General features: G+C 38.9%; 1 non-coding gene across 1 annotated transcript; it reads right to left on the bottom strand.

Annotated features, from left to right (window-relative positions):
* Positions 1-554: 554 nt before the first annotated feature.
* LOC112323074 (U6 spliceosomal RNA) lies at positions 555-660 on the bottom strand. Its single transcript, XR_002976702.1, has one exon. It is a non-coding gene; the product is annotated as a U6 spliceosomal RNA (small nuclear RNA).
* Positions 661-6,041: the final 5,381 nt, after the last annotated feature.

The following is a 6,041-nucleotide window of genomic DNA, read 5'->3' as shown; positions in this document are numbered from 1 at the left end:
TTTTTGACAGTGGGTGTTAAAGTCCCCTACTATAATTGTGTTGCTGTCAATATCTTTCTTGAAGTCCTCCAAGATTTTCTTTATGTATTTGAGTGCTCCTATGTTGCGTGCATATATATTTACAATGTTTATGTCTTCTTGGTGGTTTCTTCCTTTGAGTATTATGAAGTGACCTTCTGGATCTCTCTTTATGCCCCTTCTTTCGAAGTCTATTTTGTCTGATATGAGTATTGCTACCCCAGCTTTTTTTCCTGTCCATTTGCTTGGAAAATTTGTTTCCATCCCTTCACTTTCAGTCTGTGTAAGTCTCTTGTCCTGAGATGGGTCTCTTCTAGGCAGCATATGTGTGGGTCATCTTTTCTTATCCATTCAGCTATTCTATGTCTTTCCATTGCATCATTTAATCCATTTACATTTAATGTTATTATCAATAGGTAGTTATTCATTGCCATTTTTTCCTTCCTGTGTTCCTCTGTCTTTCTCTTTTCCTTCCTTTCCTTAAAGCAGTCCCTTTAGCATTCTTTGCAGAGCTTGTTTGGTGGAAGTGTATTCTTAAAAATATGGAACACTTCACAAATTTGCTTGTCATCCTTGCACAAGGCCATGCTAATCTTCTCTGTATCGTTCCAATTTTAGTATATGTGCTGCCGAAGTGAGCACGGTTGGTTTCCTTTTTATTTTGATGATAATACCAATGACATATTTCACAGATTTAGAACAAATATTTCAAAAATTTATATGGAACCAAAAATGACTCTGAATAGTCTCAGCAATCTTGAGAAGGAGAACAAAGTAAGAGGGATCACAATACCTGATATCAAACTGTACTGCAAGGCCACTCTAATCAAAACATTCTGCTATGGCATAAGACAGACACATAGATCAATGGAACAGAGTAGAGAGCCCAGAAATATACCCATGTCTTGATGGTCAATTAATATTTGAAAATGAGGGCAGAAGCAAAAAGAAAAAGGGTAAAAATAGCCTCTTCAACAAATGCTGCTGGGAGATCTGAAATGGTATATGTAAACAAATGAAACTAGACCACCAACTTACAGCATACACCATAATGAACTCAAAATGGATAAAAGGCTTAAACATAAGCTGGAACACCATAAAAGTGCTGGGAAAAATATGGGCAGGAAAATTTCAGATATCCCAGGCAGCAATATTTTCTCCAGTACGTCCTCTAGGCAAGGGAAATAAGGGAAAGAATAAACAAATGGTTCTGCATCAAATTAAAAAGCTTCTGCATGGCTAAAGACTGCATGTCTTATGTCTGACAGTCAAGGAGGTTTTATCTAAGGAGATGACAAAGAACTTAGCCTTAAGTGACAAAGAAAAGCCAACAAGGCAAAGATCTGGAGAAAGGAACTTGGGAAGAAGGATAAGAAGAATGAAGGCCCTGAGGCAGAAAATGTTGGTACATTCCAGGAAAGCAAGTAGGTGAATGTGGCTGAAACAGTGTGTGGGTGTTTGTGTGTGTGTGTCCTGGGGGTAGGAGTGGAGGTTAGAGAGAAGAGCTGTCAACCTGAAAAGCAAGTTCCACCTGAGCTTAGTGGTTTCTCAGCCATAACAGGAAGCTGAGCCCTCACCAGGGTGCTGAAACGCTAGCACAGGGCTGTGGCCCAGAGCTGGCATCTTGACTGGCTCCATATCCTTTTGCTCAGCAAACTTGGCTAAGTCTCCAAGCTCCTCTTTTATCACTGTGCTCCTTCACAACATGGAGGTAACAGTTGCTGCCCACAACCCAGGGTTGTAATAGAAGAGAAGGGTCTGGTGTATTGCAGGCTCACATCACAAGTCAGTAGCTATAGTTAGTGTCCTCCTCTGTCCTTCTTAGGTGTGCCACCTAGACAAGACTCTCTGTAGTATCTTTATCTGGTTTTGGATTAGGATAATCCTGGCCTCATGAAATGAGTTTGGGAGCTTTCTCCTAAATTTTATGAAAGATTTTGAAAAGGAGTGGTATTAGTTCTCAAAATGTTTGGCAAAATTCACTTTTGAAGGCATCCAGTCCACAATATTGGTTTATTGGGAGATTTTTTTTTCTTTTATTTTTAAATTTTTTATTGTTATTCAGTCACAGTTGTGTGCCTTTTCTCCCCATCCCTCCACCCCACCCCAGCCAAACCCCCCTCCCTCCCCCACCTCCACCCTCCCCCTTGATTTCGTCCATGTGTCCTTTAAAGTAGTTCCTGTAATCCCCTATCCTCACTGTCCCCTCCCCACTCCCCCCTGCCCATTGTTAGATTGTTCTTAAATTCAATGTCTCCGGTTATATTTGGTTTCTTTTTTCTTCTATTTATTATGTTCCAGTTAAAGGTGAGATCATATGGTATTTGTCCCTCACCGCCTGGCTTATTTCACTTAACATAATGCTCTCCAGTTCCATCCATGCTGTTGCAAAGGGTATAAGCTCCTTCTTTCTCTCTGCTGCATAGAATTCCATTGTGTAAATATACCATAGTTTTTGGATCCACTCGTTTGCTGATGGGCACTTAGGTTGCTTCCAGTACTTGGCTATTGTAAATTGTGCTGCTATGAACATTGGATTGCACAGGTTCTTTTGGATTGGTGTTTCAGGGTTCTTAGGGTATAATCCCAGCAGCGGAATTGCTGGGTCAAAGGGCAGTTCCATTTTTAGTTTTCTGAGGAAATTCCATACTGTTTTCCACAGTGACCTCACCAGTCTACATTCCCACCAAAAATGTACTAGGGTTCCTTTTTCTCAACACCCTCTCCAGCATTTGTTTGTGGATTTGTTTATGTTGGCCACTCTTTGCCTGGTGAGAAATGGTACCTCATTGTGGTTTTAATTTGTATCTCTCTGATGGCTAGTGATGCTGAGCATCTTTTCATATGTCTCTGGGCCCTCTGTATGTCTTCCTTGGAGAAGTGTCTGTTCAAGTCCTTTGCCCATTTTTTCATTGGGCTGTTTGTCTTCCTGGAGTGGAGTCATGTGAGTTCTTTATATATTTTGGAGATCAGGCCCTTGTCTGAGGTATCATTAGCAAATATGTTTTCCCATACTGTTGGTTCTCTTTGTAATTTGGTACTGTTTTCCTTAGCCATGCAGAAGCTTTTTATTTTGATGAGGTCCCATTTGTTTATTCTTTCCTTTATGTCCCTTGCTTTAGGGGACATGTCTGTGAGGATGTTGCTGCATGGAATGTCTGAGATTTTCCTGCCAATGTTTTCCTCTAGGACTTTTATGGTGTTACAACTTATATTTAAGTCTTTTATCCATCATGAGTTTATTTTTGTGTATGGCGTAATTTAGTGATCGAGTTTAATTTTTTTGGACGTAGCTGTCCAGATCTCCCAACACCATCTGTTGAAGAGGCTGTTTCTGCTCCATTTTATGCTCCTGCCTCCTTTGTCAAATATTAATTGACTGTAAAGGCTTGAGTTTATTTCTGGGCTCTCTGTTCTGTTCCATTGGTCTATGTGCCTGTTTTCATGCCAGTACCAGTCTGTTTTGATTACAATGGCCTTGTAATACAGTTTGATATCAGGTATTGTGATACCTCCTGCTTTTTTTTTTTTTCTCAAAATTGCTGCAGCTATTCGGGGTCCTTTATGACTCCATATAAATTTCTGAAATGTTTATTCCATATCTGTGAAATATTTCATGAGTACTCTAATAGGAGTTGCATTGCATCTATAAACTGCTTTGGGAAGTATGGCCATTTTGATGATGTTAATTCTTCCAATCCATGAGCATGGTACATACTTCCATTTGTTTCTGTGTTCATTAATTTCTTTCTTTAGTGTTGTGTAGTTTTCTGAGTACAGGTCTTTTACCTCCTTGGTTAGGTTGATTCCTAGGTACTTGATTTTTCTAGTTGCTATATCAAATGGGATTTTTTTCCTGATTTCTGGTTCTGCAGTTTCGTTGTTGGTGTACAGGAATGCTTTTGATTTCTGAGTATTGATTTTGTATCCAGCTGTATTGCCAAATTCATTTATTAGGTCGAGTATTTTTTTGGTGGAGTCTATATGATTTTCCATGTACACTATCATGTCATCTGCAATCAGTGACAGTTTCATTTCCTCCTTTCCAATTTGGATGCCTTTTATTGCTTTTTCTTGTCTGATTGCTGTGGCTAGGACTTCCAATACTAGGTTGAATAGGAGTGGTGAGAGAGGGCATCCTTGTCTTGTTCCTGATCTTAGTGGGAAAGCTCTAAGTTTTTGTCCATTGAGTATGATGTTGGCTGTAGGTCTCTTATATATGGCCTTTATTATGTTGAGGAGTGCTCCCTCTATTCCCACTTTGCTGAGTGTTTTTATCAGAAATGGGTGCTATATCTTATCAAATGCTTTTTCCGCATCTACTGACATGATCTTGTGACTTTTATCTTTGCAGTTATTGATGTGATGTGTTATGTTTATTGATTTGCGAATATTGTACCATCCTTGCTTCCCTGGGATGAATCCCACTTGGTCATGGTGGATGATGTTTTTAATGTATTGCTGGATGCGGTTTGCCAATATTTTGTTGCGAATTTTAGCATCTGTGTTCATCAGCGATATTGGCCTGAAGTATTCTTTCTTCCTTGTGTCTTTATCTGGTTTGGGGATTAAGATGATGCTGGCTTCATAAAAAGAGTTTGGGAGTCTTCCATCAGTTTGGATTTTTTAAAATAGTCTGTGAAGGATAGGGGTTAGCTCTTCCTTAAATGCTTTGTAGAATTCTCCTGTGAAACCAACTGGTCTAGGGCTTTTGTGTGTTGGGAGTTTTTTGATGATTCCTTCAATTTTGTCTGCTGTTTTTGGTCTGTTCGGGTTTTCTGCTTCTTCTTCATTCAGTTTTGGAAGATTATATTTTTCTAGAAATGTGTCCATTTCCCCTAGGTTTTCAAATTTCTTGGCATACAGTTCTTCACAGTAATTTCTTACAATCCTTTGTATTTCTTTGATATCACTTGTAATCTCTCCTCTTTCATTTCTAATTGTGTTTATTTGGATCCTCTCTCTTTTTGTCTTGATGTGCCTACTAAAGGCTTGTCGATTTTGTTTATCTTTTCAAAGAAACAGCTCCTGGATTCATTGATCCTTTGAATTGTACTTTTAGTCTATATCATTTAACTCTCCTCTGATCTTGGTTATTTCCTTCCTTCTGCTTGCTCTGGGCTGTCTTTCTTGTTGTTCCTCCAGTTCGTGTAGGCATAGGGTTAGGTTGTTTGTTTGAAATGTTTCTGTCTTTTTAAGGTAGGCCTGTATTGCTATGAACTTCCCTCTCAGGGCTGCCTTTGTAGTGTCCCATATGTTTTGGGTTGTTGTTAGTTCATTTTCATTTTTTCCAGAAAGTTTTTGATTTCTTCCCTAATCTCGTTCTTGACCCATTCATTGTTTAATAGCATGCCATTCAGTCTCCATGATTTTGAGTGTTTTGGGTTTTTTCCTTTGGGGTTGGTTTCTAGTTTCAGTCCCTTGTGGTCAGAGAAAATGCTTGATATGATTTCAATTTTCTTGAATTTTTTGAGGCTTGCTTTGTGTCCTATCATGTGGTCTATCTTTGAAAAAGTTCCATGTGCACTTGAAAAGAATATGTATTTTGCTTCTTTGGGATGAAAAGCTCTCTCTATATATATCAGTTAAGTCCATTTCATCTAGGGTATTGTTAAGTGACACAATATCCTTGTTAATATTTTGTTTGGAATACCTGTCCATTTTTGACAGTGTGTGTTAAAGTCCCCTACTATAATTGTGTTGCTGTCAATATCTTTCTTGAAGTCCTCCAAGATTTTCTTTATGTATTTGGGTGCTCCTATGTTGGATGCATATATATTTACAATGTTTATGTCTTCTTGGTGGATTCTTCCTTTGAGTATCATGAAGTGACCTTCTGGATCTCTCTTTATGGCCCTTCTTTGGAAGTCTATTTTGTCTGATATGAGTATTGCTACCCCTGCTTTTTTTCCCTGTCCATTTGCTTGGAAAAATTGTTTCCAGCCCTTCACTTTCAGTCTGTGTAAGTCTCTTGTCCTGAGATGGGTGTCTTGTAGGCAGCATATGTGTGGGTCATGTTTTCT

The sequence above is a fragment of the Desmodus rotundus genome, chromosome 10 (genome assembly GCF_022682495.2).
Source record: "Desmodus rotundus isolate HL8 chromosome 10, HLdesRot8A.1, whole genome shotgun sequence".
Lineage (NCBI taxonomy): Eukaryota > Metazoa > Chordata > Mammalia > Chiroptera > Phyllostomidae > Desmodus > Desmodus rotundus.
The sequence above is the reverse complement of the archived record's forward strand: the minus strand, read 5'-3'. Positions and strand labels throughout refer to the sequence as shown.